The sequence below is a fragment of the Moschus berezovskii genome, chromosome 17 (genome assembly GCF_049115385.1).
Source record: "Moschus berezovskii isolate FMDL1 chromosome 17, NW_MosBer_1.0, whole genome shotgun sequence".
Lineage (NCBI taxonomy): Eukaryota > Metazoa > Chordata > Mammalia > Artiodactyla > Moschidae > Moschus > Moschus berezovskii.
Genome location: NC_142476.1, coordinates 17,038,844 through 17,056,156, shown reverse-complemented (window position 1 = coordinate 17,056,156; position 17,313 = coordinate 17,038,844).

Sequence of the window (17,313 nt, the reverse complement as noted above, 5' to 3'; positions counted from 1 at the left end):
CTCTATATTCAGGCTGAAACACTGGAGTCTGTTTCCCTGTCACCTCAAAGCAAGATGCCAAGTGCCTGTTTTTCCTGGCAACTCTAAAGCGAGCCTGAACCCAGGCTCCGAATCAGCAGGAATCTTGGAACACAGTAAGGTCAGGGAACCAATTGGTCCTCTCCAATCAAAGCGGCATTCATTTTGTTTTTTAAGTGCAAAGTTGGTGGAGGATAATTTCCTCCCCTGCTGACAATCTATGTCAAAGCTTAGCCTCACTGGAAACAGTTGTGATCTGAACTCTTTCAGGGGGAAGAAAAAAAATTAATAATAAAGGAAAATGAAAGAAAACACACACAACTCCCACGTAACTCCAGTTCTTTTAATGGACAAGTTGACAGAGTCCTTAACTAGCATCTCTCTGGGACCCCTCCATAATCACAGGCTGGAAAGGAGAGCTGTGTTTCATGTGATTAGAGATTGGTTGTGCTTCTGTCCATTAGGGAGCAAAGAAGAGGAAGCATTTTCAAGAACTTGATGCCAAACATTTTTCACTAGGGAAGTTTACTCAATTACTCGCAAAATAGTCTCAAAGATGGTCATTTCATCATTAAAATGTCCTTTTAAAAATCGACCACAGATTTGTTGAGAGCTGATTTTGATTGGTGGCACTTTGGAAATTATGTGCTTGATTTAGCACCATCCTCTCCTAAAACCCTACCCACCACACCCCCTTCCCCATCGCTGCTCCACTTAATTGAGTCAGCCTCTCCATTTTCACCTGCCCAGACACTGATGAAGATATACTGCAAACAACTCTTTAGCAGTTCCCTCTGCCTCTTACATCAAGGGAATCCATCAACCTGGAGAGAAAAAAAAAAAAAATCTGGGGAGGCGAGAAGAGGGGAAGCTGATCAGACCTTTCAGAAAAAACTGGAATTAGGAAGGAGTTCTCCTTGCTGAAAGAAATCCCTTTATAGCTCAATGTTGGTGATATGGCTAGTCCAGTAGGGAATGGGTCATGAGAGACGGAAACATGCCGAGGATGCCCTTCAAACTCAATGCATCCGAGCCAAGGACTTTTCAGGGAAAGGCACTCCTAACCTGTACTGATCTCGTCTATCATTGTATCATCAAAGGCCAGGGCACTATCAAAATTCCCATCATGCCTTCCATTCTCCTCTGCTTTAAAACATGTAGCGCTGTGTTCTTACATATTACATTTTTAAAATTTTTTAATGTTTAGCTTGGTGTGTTTCTTTGTTTATCCCCACGGGTGGGATCTTACTTCCCTGACCAGGGATCAAACCTGCGTCCCCTGTATTGGAAGCACTGACTCTTAACCCCTGGACCGTCAGGGAAGTCCCTCATTCCTCTCTAACGAACCCAAATTCTCCTCATCCCGCAAAAGGCAATTCAGACCCCACTTCCCCCTTGTCACTTTCCTTGGCCATTTCTCCCACCCTGGTCTCTGTTTCCTCTGAAATCTATGTTCACTTACCATCACTGTCAGAGCCCGGCGACCACTAGTCAGCGTTCTTCTCGAGAGCAGAGCCCAGAGTCGCAGAGATGCCGTAGACTGGTGCAGAGGCCTGCCTCACGCCGCTGACTCCACGCCAGGAGGAGGAGGGGGACGGCGGAGGGCACGCCGCCTCCTTGAACGTCTGCTCTAGGGCCCTCTCCTCCGCAGGTGAGGACAAACTGATGTATCTCTCACAGGTTGGGGGAGTTGAAATGGCTAGTTGGAGAAGGGAAGGGAGGCGTTAAGTGGCAAGGGGCCCTTGAGCCTGTGGAAGGGTCTGCTTTCCCAGAAGTCCCACAAGGCTGATACATCAAAGGCAGAAAGGAGACTCAGCCGGTCTGTGTTTTGGAAAGATGTTATCATGAAAGGTGCTCCTGAATCAAATTAATGCAGCATTTTCTGTGCTTGGGACTTTGTGTGGAGAGTCTGCCTGCACAAAGAAAAGGCATCTGTGGAATGCATGTTCTCCCTAAGTATGGAAATTTGATTACAAGCATCACAGATACCCAGGACAGGTCAGATAGGAGAGGCACGAAAAGCCTTTCTTTTATAACGACGGGAAAAACACACGTTTCCATCCTGCTGTCTTCACGTACCTCCTCCATTACTGCCCCTTCACCAAATACACACACACACACACACACACTTTGTTCATTCTCTCCTCAGTAACTTAACAAGTTATGGTTCTGCTCTCTATCTCTCCAAATTGTTCCCACCCCCGGCCTGTAAAGCTCATTCTCTTCTCCCAAATTATTTAAAAGCCATCAAGCATTTAATGTAGTGCTGCAGTGATGTCACTCTCATTAAACCTCCTGTGATGGCTTTGGCAAAACCAGCATTAACTCTTCTCTGAAGCGCTCCTGCATTAGAAATCTGCTCCATGTTCTTAGCACTTGCGTGTTGTGGGGGAGGGGGAGAGGGGTGTGTGTGCAAGGGCAGGGTGCACACAGGTGTGCTGCTCTGATGGGAACCAGAGTTTCTTGAGGTTTAGGCAGGAGAACTCCTTCAACACGTGGCTGTGTTGTTTAGTCGCTCAGGCATGTCCAGCTCTTTGGGACCCCATGGACTATAGCCCACCAGGCGCTGCTGTCCGTAGGATTTTCCAGGTAAGAAAACTGGAGTGGGTAGCCATTTCCTTCTCCAAAAGATCTTCCTGACCCAGGGATTGAACCTGTGTCTCCTGCATTGGCAGGCAGGTTCTTTACCACTGAGCGACCAGGGAAACCAAACATGTGATAGACCTCAATACAAGTTAGTTGACCCAAAGGTGAGTATTAGATCACACCCGTGTGGCTATGCTTACTTCCCACTGTGTCTGCTGTTGAACCCTAGGGGTTTGGAAGACACTGCATTCTTATGTCCCCTTGCTCCAGGGATAGAGGGGACTCAGAAAGGTCAAGAAGTACCTTGGGAACTCTCTCTTCCCTTTTCCTGATATCCAGCCTTGACTCTGCCGTTTCCTTTCCCAGTGCTACAGAGATGTAACCATCTCCTCTGTCTCAGACAGGACATAAACGCCATTTCCCATCAGTACCAAACCAAGGGCAAGGATGCTCCAAAAGTCTTGGAACCATAGACTCTCAAGCAGTCCCACCTAGATGAGTATTTGTTCCCTTACAAGGGAAGTTAATAAGCCCTCTTTTCCCCACCTTGAGACAGGCACAGCAGACGTTTAGAAATCAAAGGAACGCATGGGAAGGCTGGAGATGCTTCTATGCAGCAGGGGCACAGGTGTCACATGCCTGTCCTTTGGTAAGTGTGGGTCACAGGAGATTTAACCTTTGTAGGACAGAGCAGTTTTTTCTGCCTGTGTTCATGGGCAAGTGGCTGGTTTTTGTTAAAGGTACCAGGCTATTTTTAAAAGGCTCAGGCCCATTTTAAGAGATGCTGTAATTTTCATACACAAAGTGAATGGGTCTTAGAAAGAGGCCTACACTACTCAGGCCTCCACCAATATTTTATCACCTACAAATACAAATGGCTATACTTAGAAAAGGATCTGGAAGGGCACCTGTCGTTACATAGCTAAAGGGATTTCCTACAAGATAGGTTCATGTTCTATAAAGTTCCTCTTCCTCCTATTTTCCTATTTTGAGGAGGAATCATCATTATAATTTGTATTATATTTCATTTATTTTTATCATAATTTTCTGGTTTTTTATGTCTACCTTTATATTTTCTATTTAAGTCTACTGGAATATAACCGGAGTACAAACAGATGTGACCAGGAAACTGTAACTAGCATTTAAGGTGGCTCTTTTGACGTCGACTCTGGATGAGATGGTGGGTCGTAACATCGTATTGCCTTCTAAAGGGAGGAGGTTGAGCGTGTGTCTGCATGTGTGACGACACTAAATATCATAGCTGCCGTTTCTTAAATGCTCGGGCTTCCCAGGAGGCCCTAGTGGTAAAGAACCTGCTTGCCAAGGCAGGAGATACAAGAGACTCAGGGTTGATCCCTGGGTCAGGAAGATCCCCTGGAGGAGCTCATGGCAACCCACTCCAGCATTCCTGCCTAGAGAATCACATGGACAGAGGAGCCTGGCGGGCTACAATTCATGGGGTCTCAGAGTCAGACTTGACTGAAGCGACAGAGCGTGCATGCATTAAATGCTCGGCTTCTCATCTGTAGCAGCTCTATGAGGCGAAACACTAAGAAATAGAAAATTTTAAGTGACTGTCTTGAGGACATAATAAAACTGAAATGGTAGGGCCAAGATTCAAACTCAATCTGTCTGATTCCAGACTATAGACTCTTCACCACTGTGAAAGTGAAAGTCACTCAGTCATGTCTGACTTCTTGAGACCCCCATGGACTGTAGCCCACCAGGCTCCTCTGTCCATGGAATTCTCCAGGCAAGACTACTGGAGTGGGTTGCCATTCCCTTCTCCAGGGGATCTTCCCAACCGAGGGATCGAACCCAAGCCTCCTGCATTGCAGGCAGATTCTTTACCATCTGAGTCACCAGGGAAGCCCCTTCACTACTAAGCTTTACAAATAATTATTTAGTCAGAGATACTTTGAGAACTAAGAATGTTAAAGAAAAGAGAAAACCAGGAACAGAATGTGCTAGGTATTTGCAAGTCCTTCTTGCCTTTTCCCCAATCCTACCATAGCTGACTGAACCTCCGGTGAACACGACGCAATAGCCATGGCGTAGACTGATGAGTGCCTGAAAGACAAGCTACTCAGTCAAATTCTTCCCAAGCGTTTAAACTAAGATACACAGAGATACAACACTGAGGGGCGGTTTTAGAATGGAAGTGAGTGACGTCACTCAGTCGTGTCCAACACTTTGCGACCCCAGGGACTGTCGGCCACCAGGTTCCTTCATCCATGGGATTTTTCAGGCAAGAGTGCTGGAATGGGTTGCCATTTCCTTCTCCAGGGGATCTTCCCGACCCAGGGATTGAACCCTGGTCCCCCACATTGCAGGCAGATGCTTTACCGTCTGAGCCACCAGGGAAGCACTTTTGGAACTGAAAGGATATATAATTTTAGGTGGCAGGGAAGCCATTTGGTAGCATATGGAGAATTAGTAAGTAGAAAAGGGTGGTTGGTAAAATGGAGAACAGAACAAAAACTTAGAGAAAATCTGAGATAAACATGCCGTGTTTGATAGAAAAACTTACTCTTCAATTTTCTTGAGCTTTCCTGAATATGTCTGTTCTTTTCCCTTGAAATCCAGGTAGTCCACCCACACAGTATTATAATTAGTTTTTCATTGTGGTTACTCAAGGACACAGTATCTGGAACACAGTAGGTGCTTAAAAAGTGGTTTTCAAATGAAAGGATAAAAAAGTTTAATCCTGAATAAGCACAGAGTCCTGAGACCCTGTGTTGAATAACTAACTGGGTGATTTTCTCAGCTCCTTTATTGTTTTCAGCTACACAGCAGAAGTTTCCCAACACTCGATTTGGTACAAATTCTTTAACTTCCTCCCCCAGGTTTCTGACTCTCCTAGGCACTGTAAAGCTTGGAAAAACAATAACAGCTGTGTGCTTTCTTCATAACCCAAAGAGACTCTGATACCGCCTACCACACCACCACAAGCAGAATTGCCAGATTAAATGCATGATGCCCAGCTAAATCTGAATTGCAGATAAACAACAGATAATCGTTTATAATGTGTGTCCCAAACAGCACATTGTACATACATACACTAAAAAAAAGAATTCATTGTTTATCTGGAATTCAAGTTCAACTGAGTATCATGTGTTTTATTTGCTAAATCTGGCACTCAGCTAGGCTATGCTTTCCCCCAAATAGCCAGTCTCAGATGTCCAGCTCTGGGGTTTGTCTTCTCACAGTACCTCACCCCATGCGAAGACGATGACTTCCCTCCACTCCACACTGCATCTGCCCACAAGGGCACAGGCACACGTATATAAGGATGCAAACCCACATCCGCATGCACACACATCCTACGAAAGGAAGCCCTATCACTTTGTGATGCTCACGAGATAGAAGTTACTGGAGTCAAAGCATTGTTAAGTTCGCTGAAAATATGTGAGTGGAAATGGCAAAGCTTTAACCTTTTTTCCTTCACTTTCAGTGGAGAGAAGTCTTACTATCACCAGCAGTGATAGGGAAAGACCAGTTTGCCAGACTTCACCCCACACCTGAAAGCGTTTCCCGCAAATCTAACTGGAATCTGCTGCTTTGGCCAATTCTTCCAATTATGAGCCAAAGGTCCTGCTGCCCACCCCTCCTGAGCGGGACAGCAGTGACATCACAGCATCCCTCTGGTGGGAAGTACCTACCCCTGCCTCCCAACCACACTTTCTTTGGGAAGAGCAATGTAGAGAAAAGAGGTAAAGAATTGTGGCCTTGGTGCTTCTTGCGGCAGCGTTGCCCACTCCCAAACCCACAGAACCACCATCGCTGCCTCCTGCCCAGTACAACTCATATCTAGGGGATGTGGTCACCTCCCCTACAGCCACGTTCAGAGGCTGCAAGAGAGAGCTGTGTCTGTATGTTACACTCGAGGTCCCAGACTGCCCAAAACTTCCCTCATTTAGTTGCCACAGTCATCTTGCAGCTCAATCTAGAGACTTCCCCAAGGTCGCGATGAGACACTGATAGATCAGGGTCATCTTGTGGCTCAATCTAAAGACTTTCCCAAGGTCTCAATGAGACACTTACAGACCAGGGCCTTTAGAGCTGGGACTCCAACTCTGACTTTGCCCCTCCCAGCCCAGAGCTTCTCCTCACCTCCTTACCTGGCTCAAGTAAGAATGTGTGGCCTCTGCGATAAGGTTTGCTGGGAGATGTAATAGCCTGTCTCTGAGGAAGGCAGGGACTGGCCCCTCTTGACACCCAGGAAGGCAGAGATGTTAAAAATATGTTTTCCAACAAGTGAGAAGAGCAAGGTGGGTCCAGAAGAGGGCGGGGATGCAGAGCTGCCCGGCCCCAGAAGAGACCAGCCTTCTGCAGCCAGGGCAGGAGCGGCTGCTTGCCAGTTTTCCAGGGCACAGCTGATCGCTGAGGAGGGCACACGTGCTCCTAGACCATCGCACTAGATGCTAAATGAAGCAATTAGAGACGAAGGGGACATTTTAATTACCAGGCTTGGCCAGCTCCGAAGGGGCCCAAATTTCAAGTGAATGTGAAAACTCAATTATGCTGAACGGGAGCAAGACACCTGGCATCATGGGGCTGATTATCTGGAAGCCTGAGGTGAAGGGAAAGGATGCCAAAGAATAAAGCAGAGGAGAAAAGGGAAGTCACGTGACAAAAGAACTCATAAGACAGCAGGCAAATGCAAGAGATCCATAACGCCCTGAAGTGTGGGATGAACCAGCCCTCAAGGGAGAGCGGGCAAATTAGTCCCATTAGCAATTTTAGAAACTCCCTCTCTTCTTTCCTCTAATGGATATACAATTTTCATTTTTTAGCTTCAAACATCTCATGAACTTTTCACCTTTCCATTTTTTTCCGAAGCCGAATTTCTACTTGCCTCCACCACCAGTAACCTCAGGACAGGTGCCACAGCAATTCTGTGCTATCTTGTCCTTTCCGGAACTTTCCAAATGAGATTCACCCTAAGACACCCCAGGAGAAAGGGAAAGAGTGACTGGTGTTGGTTAGGGGTTCTGGTATATCATATTTCATATTTGAGGAGTATTTCTTTAATAATAGTAATTAAAATTCTAATGTGTACAGAATTAAAGAATTTTCTTTCTCCTTCATCTCTGTTTTCAATCTGTTCGAAAAAATTAAGAGTCCAAAAGGCAAAGCTTTGAGTATCGACATTTTACCATTGTGATGGACGTGTTTAGAGAATGCAGGAAACATCTAGTCTTCCACGTGTAAGGCCACTGTTATTTTATGTACCATCGAATGCTCCATGCCTATGAGCAGATCTGTTTTCAGACAGATACAGAGAGTCAGCTAAGCTCACCCTCTGGTCAACTGATTCACTGTCATTCACTAGTCTTGCAGCATGTTGGATTCAGATAAACAAATTTGTTAGCTCCAGAGTTGAAACCAGAAGCTGAATATCTGGACTTCTGGTCCTAGCACTTCCCCCAGGTGATATTACATGATATCTTTGGGGTTTTGCCTAATTTCTAAACATAGACATATGGTCCAATTTATCCTAGGTCAATTTCTCCTCTTTTTCTTTTTCTTTTTCTTTTTTTCAGTTCCTAGGCTGAACAGATTTTGACTCCACATAATCTCTTTGCCCAGTACTAAGAATGTCTAGAAATAGAGATAAGAGTTATTCATTTACTCATCCTCCCGACTCTATTTTCACAAGACTGGGGCCAGCTAAGATCACTGTGTGATATTAGGAGGAGTCTTGCTCTTTCGCCATGGTCCACAGTGCGGGTGGGAGTAGGGGGGTTCACAGCGTTTTTGGATGAAACTTGCCTCACTGCCCAGCAGGGAGAGGGCTCTTTTCAGACTGAAAGTCAGCAGCATCATGGGAAAAGAGCTGACAGCTGAATAGGACAGGAGACAATAGTTGTTTAAGAAGAGCGGGCTGGTCCCTGAGAAACAGGCCTGCCCTCTAATGAGTGGAACCGTCCCTGCGCGGTTGGCTGGGAGGAGGACGAGAGCCTTTGAATGAACATACATTGTCTTCAATTCCCAAAGCAAAGATCAGTGTCCCAGAATCATGGTTTTAAATGGTCTTCTCTAGGTCAAGGAGTCCACCCCTCTGCTTTCAGGATTTTGAATATTATCTCAACAAAAATATCTATGCAAATATTGGAGGAAGTGGCAGGAGGCAGCTGGTATATTCCAAAAACTCCCCAAGGAGAAATATGTCCCAACCATCTCCTTTATTTGGCCCCATCCCCACCTCTCATTCTAACAGGAAACAAGTGTATGAAGTTATGTGTTCATAGCCCCTCCCCTGCCCTTTTCTCCCCTTTCCCATACTTCTGGCCATCAGATCAACTTGTAAACAGCAGTCCTTTCCCTCCCCTTGAGACAGCTAAGAAAGCTTTGTTCCCTTTTAAACAGATGGGGAAATGAAGGTAGAATGTGCCATTGAGCAGGGGGCCCTGGAGACTGGCGAATTCTGGTTCCCAACCTACCCACGCCGTCCACGGAGAAGAATGAACTTTCTCTTTCTCCCTGTAATTAAATCAGACCGTCACCACTTCAGTAAAACAACATTTGTTTAGGGAGGAAAGAGGGACGTGGCGTGTGGTGCAGACTTCCCTTTGAGCAGCCCTGATGGAAACAGGACCGGGCCCATGTGTGCCCAGCGGCTCCCTTTTGTAGTGCACGCCATTCATCATTGCCTTCGGGGGCAGCTAAGCGAGGGCGAGAAAGAGAGAAAAAAATGACACGAGCTTCCAAAACCACAGTGGTGTTTTTCCTCTTTTTTTTCCCCTGTTCATTTGAAAGTCCAAAAATATAAAGTGCAGGGTTCAGTTAATCAAAGGGCTAATGCTCTCTACTCCAAAGGCCCTTTCATCTGAGGAGACAATTCACAAACATCTCTTCCCCAGGCATTCCCCTTTCGCCTTCCATTAAGAGACGCTAATGCAGCCTTAAATTGAGTCAGAGTAGACTGGGGTGCTGTGTGCAAATTTGCCCATGCAGCCTCCCAGGTCAGTGTTTAGACCCGCCGCTCAGGACCCGCGAGTAAGACATCCTCCTGTTGAAATCCTCCTCCCACCCCGTCAGCTCTACCCGGCTTCAGGAAAGCCCACTATATGAAGCACTCAGAAAATAGGCAAACTGTCCCCATTACAAAAGCTTTTGTGGGTAAATGGGAGCTGCTAAAAATCTAGACGGGGAGTAGGGAAGCCGGGGCTCAACTTACCCATGACGGCATGAGTTTATTTGTTCTCTAAACCAACGCAAACTATGTCAAGACCCTCTGCTAAAGATCAAGGTTAAAAGGTGAAGAAAATATGAATCTCCCTCAAGCAGTGCAGGCCTGGCTCAGTCTGGTGATCAGCTGTGTCCTTGAGTTAGTTGCTCAAGCAATGTGGGTCTCAGATCTCCCTTTTGAAGAAGAAAAATAATAGCTGGCTTCCCTCTAGCTCACAGAGTGAGAGGGTAGTAAACCTGTGCATTTAAGTGTTTCTTTACAGATCATTAACTGCTATGGGGAATGGAGGGTCATAAGAATAATAGAATTTTTGAGCTAGAAGGAACTGAAGAAATCAACTATTCCAACCTTTTCATATAAGAAGGGAGTTCTGAGAGCTAAAATATTAGGAGTCTCTGTCTGTTGAAAATCTATCAGAAATGAAAACAAAACATCTTTGAAATAATAATGAAAGATAGAGGCTTAGGTTTCATGATTCATATCACTTTGTTGGGGGCAGAAGAGGTCTCAAGAATAGCAATCAGGAAAATTGGGTTCTGGTCTTGAATTTTTCACTAACCAGCTAAGTCCATAGATGAATCATTTAACATCGACTGACTCCCAGTTCTATCACCTGTAAAATGAGAACTGCAGATGGGGAAACATGGTTCAATGGGGACACAGTGGGCTTTGGAGTCCTATAGAACTGGGTTTGCGTTCTGCCTCTGCCACATTTTATCTGTGTTCACCAGGGGTTTAAGTCACCTAAATGTGACTCCTTGAGTCTCAGCTTCTACTTCTGTAAATGGGGCATAACCCACCTCTCTAATGGGGCTCTTAGGATTAAATATACCACTGTATATAAAGCACTTTGAACATGGTGAGTACTTTTAATGAATGTTAATTCCCTCCCTTCCTAGATAGATAACCCCTTCTAACATTAAAGTTCTATGACTATTAAATGTCTCCTTTAGAAGTGATCTCATATAAGTGTATTGGCTTTACTACTTTCTCTCCCTACAAGGTAGGTAGAAGCCAGACACTTTTCTTCTAATAGAAGATGAAACGGGGCCCTGGAAGTATGACAGCTCTCTCAAGGTCACAGTGGCTTAGCCACAGAAATGGAAGTTGAACCAGGTATCCCAGCTTCTAGGCTGGAGGCATTTCTCAAAACAGCCATTTGTGGCTAAGAGAGGGGAACGCTTCTCATCAGCCAACTTGCCATGAATTCAAATGGGTAAAAAGAACAATAGAAAGGAGAGAAAGAACTCATATTTGAGCTAATGGTACCACTGATAGCTCATTTAATCCTCTCAATGATCCCATGGGGTAGTAAGTATCCCCATTTAGGAGACGAGAAAATGGAGGAATGGAAGGGTAAAAGAATTTGTCTAGGATTCCAGATTTGTCGATGATGAAGCCAGAATTCATCAGGTATAAACCAGGATGAATTACCGCATCTCACACAGACCTGGAGTCATCACCGTGGTGCATGCATGTGGGGTCTGCAGAGATCTTTGTGTCACCAAAAAAGACTCAGTTTCTAAGACCCTTCAAGGAACCCTCTCTTCTAGTCCACGGTGTCATTCATGAACTTTGATACAAGCCCCTCAAGAGTATTTCTGAGCTTGAAATTTACTTATACCTCCCTCCTACACCTTCACTCAGAGCCAAAGAGAAAGTCTGGGGCTTCTAGGGACAGTCGTCAACACCTCTGACCACTCCTGGGTAAACAGATCTGGTCCTTTCATAGGCTTCAAAGAAGGGCCTGAGGAAGTCCAGGACCTGGGAACATGTGGCATGCTTTAAGGCTAAAGTCAGTAGCTGATGATAAATGAAAAAAGACTTTTCAAACAGAATGAATGTAAATGAGAAAAGAAGCCCCTGGTTAGGGAAGTTATTCTACCAAGTGGCTATATAAATGTCTTTATATTGTTATTTCCAATATTAGTTTGTTGTTCCTCCATGAAAGCTGATTTATTTGAAATGTTATTACTAGAAACACCCTAATCTTTTGGTAATAATTCATATACTAGAAGATTACAGTTTTGGAAGGAAGCCCAGCGCTGTCTGGAATCCTATTTATGGATTAAAGGATTTGAACAGCATTGCAAGCAAGATCTCTAAAGAGTAGGATAATGTAAACCTGGTTCCATATAAAATGCTTTACCCCAGCTATAGTAACCCCATTAAAGTCAGATCGTCAGCGGACACTGGGCACGAGAACTTTCATTACAGTAAAGCAGGGTATCACTGTCCCTGAAGAGCAGGGATTTTTCAAGCCCAATTGCCCCTTGTCTTGACAGACCGTGCTTAACTTTGCATTTCCCCTTCCTCCTAGGACATACCACTTCATGCGATAGGTCGTGACTTCTTGAAATGCGATATCCAAGGAAGGAGAAATAATAATTTGGCCCAGCAAAGGCAATTGTGGAGCTAATGCAGTTTATCTGCAGAGCTAGGGTCACATGTACCAGGGACTTTGTATTCTCAGAAACCTTCGGGTTGAGATCGATCCCGCTCTACCGAAAGTGCTCTTTTAGGAAATAGCAAGTAGTACAGGCTTTGATGCTGGAAGAACCCAAGGAAGATTAATTAAAGTCAACAAGACCTGGCAAAGATCACTGTTGACCGTATTGACGGCAGAACACCAAACAGATTCAGCTGCTGCTGCATCGCTTCAGTCACGTCCAACTCTGTGCGACCCCATAGACGGCAGTCCACCAGGCTCCCCCATCTCCGGGATTCTCCAGGCAAGAACACTGGAGTGGGTTGCCATTTCCTTCTCCAATGCATGCAAGTGAAAAGTGAAAGTGAAAGTGAAGTCACTCAGTCGCGTCTGACTCTGTGCGACCCCATGGACTGCAGCCAGGCTCTTCTGTCCATGGGATTTTCCAAGCAACAGTACTGGAGTGGGGTGTCATTCTGTCTTCTCCGAAACAGATGCAGAGGAGCTACCAAAACGAAGAGCTGTGCAGCCCTCTTCCCTCTGAGGCCCTTGGGGGCCCTGATGCCCTGACGAATAGTGGCAAAGCCCTGGGTGCCGCGCTCAAGGTCACCTAGTTCCACGCTTCGCTGGTTGTGCTGTCACGAGTTGGTCGTTGAATCTCTTTGAACCTTAGCTTCTTCATCTTTAAAGAGACAATATCTACTTGCAAGGCTGTTATGGGAGTTTGACGAGATCAGTTTGACGAGCATCCAGCACGTGGAGGGTGGGAAAGGAAGGGCAGCAGCACTATGGCTATTATCAAAGAACTGACGCCTGTAGGAAGAGGCCCGGCTTCCACATGGACTCTCAGTGGCGGCTTCCTCCTGCTGCTGCTGCTGCTAAGTCGCTCCAGTCGTGTCCGACTCTGTGCGACCCCATAGACAGCAGCCCACCAGGCTCCCCCGTCCCTGGGACTCTCCAGGCAAGAACACTGGAGTGGGTTGCCATTTCCTTCTTCAATGCAGGAAAGGAAAAGTGCAAGTGAAGTCGCTCAGTCATGTCCGACCCTTAGCGACCCCACGGACTTCAGCCTACCAGTCTCCTCCTTCCATGGGATTTTCCAGTCAAGAGCACTGGAGTGGCTTGCCAGTGCTTTCTCCGATCTCAAATTCCTCAGTTCAGTTCAGTTCAGTCGCTCAGTTGTGACCGACTCTCTGCAACCCCATGAATCACAGCACGCCAGGCCTCCCTGTCCATCACCAACTCCCGGAGTTCACTCAAACTCATGTCCACAGAGTCGGTGATGCCATCCAGCCATCTCATTCTCTGTCGTCCCCTTCTCCTCCCGCTCCCAATCCCTCCCAGCATCAGAGTCTTTTCCAGTGAGTCAACTCGTCGCATGAGGTGGCCAAAGTATTGCAGTTTCAGCTTCAGCATCAGTCCTTCCAATGAACACCCAGGATTGATCTCCTCTAGAATGGACTGGTTGGATCTCCTTGCAGTCCAAGGGACTCTCAAGAGTCTTCTCCAGCACCACAGTTCAAAAGCATCAATTCTTCGGCGCTCAGCTTTCTTCACAGTCCAACTCTCACATCCATACTACCAGGTGGCAAAGCCGGAATGCCATTAGAACTGGCTGGGGCTCAGTAGAAGCAGAGGCAGCGTGGGAGGGAAGCAGGAGAGAGAAACGATAGACCAATGTCACGTTCTCCTTCAGCAAAGACACTGCCTATTCACAGAGTCATCAACCATCTCGTGAACATTATCTGCCACATAAATAATGGATAATAATTCTAATTATACCACCATCTAAAACTTGACTTAGGAAGGCTTTATTTTTTTCTGTAACTTATTTCAGTCACCTCGACCAGATCCTCTTCCATTTTATGATTCCAGCCTCTGTTCAACGATTCAGGTCCGGGTTCTGGCTTTGGATACAACACAGAAGAAATGTCTTCTCAGATCCACTGAAATGGAATGAAAGCATTCCATGGCACTTGGAGGCTCCAGAGAAGCAGAGAGCACTATTTTGAAAAGGTTTGCTTTGAACTACTTGTGTGAGAGTCACTGGGGGACGATGGGAGCCCCTTTTATTAAAATGCAGGTTTCTGGGTTCCACATTAGAGCCATTAAATCAGAGTTATCTGAGAACGGGCCCTAGGAATCTGCACTTTCAACAGGTTCCCAGAAGAGCGGGCTGTGCGCTAAACTTCGAGAGTGGCTCTAGTGTAGGAATTTCTAGGGAGAAGCCAGAAATAGTGCCCTTCAGGACGGCCCATGAGACACGGTGATAAAGAACCATTTCATTGCATTTTACTGTTTACAAAATGCTTTCACCAACATTATCACATACTAAAGAGTGTGCATATAAACAAAACGGAGATATCCACACTGCAAATTATTTATATTGATAAACAATACAACACACCTTATCGACCCAGATCAGGGAAAGGGCTGTTCTACATAAATACATTTTCCAGGAAAAAAAAAAAAAACAACAACTGGAATTTAACTCTTTGAATGCCAAGTATTTGAGACAATTAATCCTTGTACTATTTCAATGTATTTTATAGGTCCTTGCCTTAGTAAACCAAGGAACTCAAACATAGTTTATCACTGCCTTTTCTCAGGGTCTCCATTAGGAGCATCTGCTTTTGCAGGAAGCTCTAGGGGCAGTGAAGATAGAGCTTGGAGGCATAGTGATGTGCTCTGGGCTCCGCTCCCAGGAAACACTCTTTGTCCTGACCTTTGATGGCCCCAAGCTCAAGGCACTTTCCTTGCTGTTTATTGTGCTTCAAGCTTCTCTTTGAATTGACTATCCAATGTCACTTCCTGCTGATAGGACACAAAGCACCACCTCCCTCATCCTTTCTGATGATGTACTACTAGTATTCTAAGGTAGAAGAAAATTGAGAAGGTCATAATTGTAAGTACAATGAGAGGAAATCACCTCTGAGAGTTTCTGAATAGATGGTCCCAGGAATAATATTCACAAGACTGAGGGTGAGTTATGTTCATCAGCTCAGAGGTCTGTTGCCAGCAGGGTTCAGGAAGTTGGAGAGGACGTCCATCTGACCTCTGGCTAAACAAGGTTAATGGTTGCAGAGCCCCGAGGCTCTCAGAGCAGAGTGCCTGCTTACGAGAAAGTTCAGGACCAAGGACCTGGGGTCACTTATATATTCACACCAGAGCATGGAGGGAAGGGACATGGAAACCATACGCATCGCTTTTAAAGAGGAGACTGAATATTGCTGGGTGAATCTGTAGGAATTTTTTCCCGTGAAGACTGTCAGATAAGCAACTTGGATTAGTGATAGGACAAGGAGGGGCTTTGTTCACTCCGACACTGGCGGGCTTCTCTGTCTGTAGGGCCATCTCTGCTCTGTGTGTGCTGACGGTGCTCTCCTCTGCCGGGGTTGCACAGGAGCGCTCTGCAGCAGGAAGCGTGCTCTGCACTCAGCCTCTCTCAGAATCTAAAGGAGAGAGAGGCCTTTTACATGTGCACTTTAACGGACGCACTTTAAAACTTCTGCTTTAAGAAGTTTTCCGATTAAATCAATACGGTTCACATTTCCACCTCTTGAACCAATCACTTGTGGAAGGACGAATGGTCAGGATGAATAGGTCTTGTGCCCATTACTGCAGTCAGGGGTACTCAATGCCATGATCAGCAGCCCATTGTAATCATACGGTGGATCAGAAGCACCTCCTGAAAGGAAGTGGGAATTGATCTTAGCAGGAGGGTGGGACAGATGGTGCAGAAGTTAAACAAGAGATGTCAACTGCGGCAAAATCAACAGCTCAAGGCCCATCTAATCGCAGTGCCATGGGAAGATCAGGAAAGGATGACGGGGGTCAGATCAGGGTGAGCTGCAGCGGTGTCAGCATCCATGACGCTGAGACCCCTCTTCCCACGGAATCCCCAGCAAAAGACTTTTAGTGAGGAGACCATTTTATTTCAGTAACTGTATCAGCCAGTGGAGACCAGGTTTCCCAGTGGGAACCAAGAGCCTGCAGATCTCAGCACTTAACACGAAGCTTCACCCCTCAGTACTAGGGCACACTCGGTGCAGATTGCATCTGAGCATCACTGTCCTCACGCAGACTGGGCTGGTGGAGCGGCCAGGGTCTGAGAAGGATGGGTCACATCTCTGTTCTAGGGGCCTCTGTCTGGAAGTCACCCTCCATTTCTGTTCAGGCAAGTGTGTGAAATTCTGCCGTAAGTCTGAGAAGAACTTAATGGACAACACTAGTGACTACCAAAGATTCTGAGGATTCCCCAGCCTCCAAAGGAAGGGGGGTGGAGAGAGGAAAGAATGGTTCCCTACCAGAGTCTGCCCAGTGAAAGCAGCACCCTGGGTTCACTCCCAAGCCGCCATCCCCTATTCGCACCATTGCTCCACTCCACTGGAACTTAATAAAGGATTCTGATGTTGTTGTTTGCAGGAGAGGAGAAGCAGAACCTTCCAACTTTCTACTGGACTACTGAGAGAATGTGAGAGCGAACAGGGCTATCTTGGCCATGCCGTGGTCGCTAGGTAGATAAAGCTATCATATAGATAATCATATACATGTCTGGTTGGCAATGAGAGTAGAAAACCTGGGTGGGAACTGGGCAAGGGCTGAGAATCTCTTAATAGATTTACCTGGGGGAGACTGTGGAAGTGATATCCATCCAGAAGATAACGTCCTGCTAAGCCTAGTGAAGTTCCATATGTAGCACCAAGAAAAAAAAAAATGCCGTCCCAAACTAGGAGAGAAATAAAGCAGGAAAGAAAGAATACAAAGAGAGCAGAAGGAAGGAAAGGAGACAGCTTTCTTGTGAGTGACTAGCTTACGCTGGCACAGGTCAGACATTGATTCATCTACCGTTTGCTAAGAAACTACTCCATCGATCAAGTATTAAAGTTACAAAGATGACTAAGACACAGACTTTGCCTCAAGAACCTAATTTCTTGTAGGCAAGCAGACTAGTAAAGAGAAAACGTAAAATCAGGGAGACACTGCTGCGTCAGAAGCAAGTCCAAACATTACAGGCACACCACAAGCAAACGCCTATCTCAGACTTGATCCATGGCAATCAGCTATGCATATCAAAGTGAAGGCA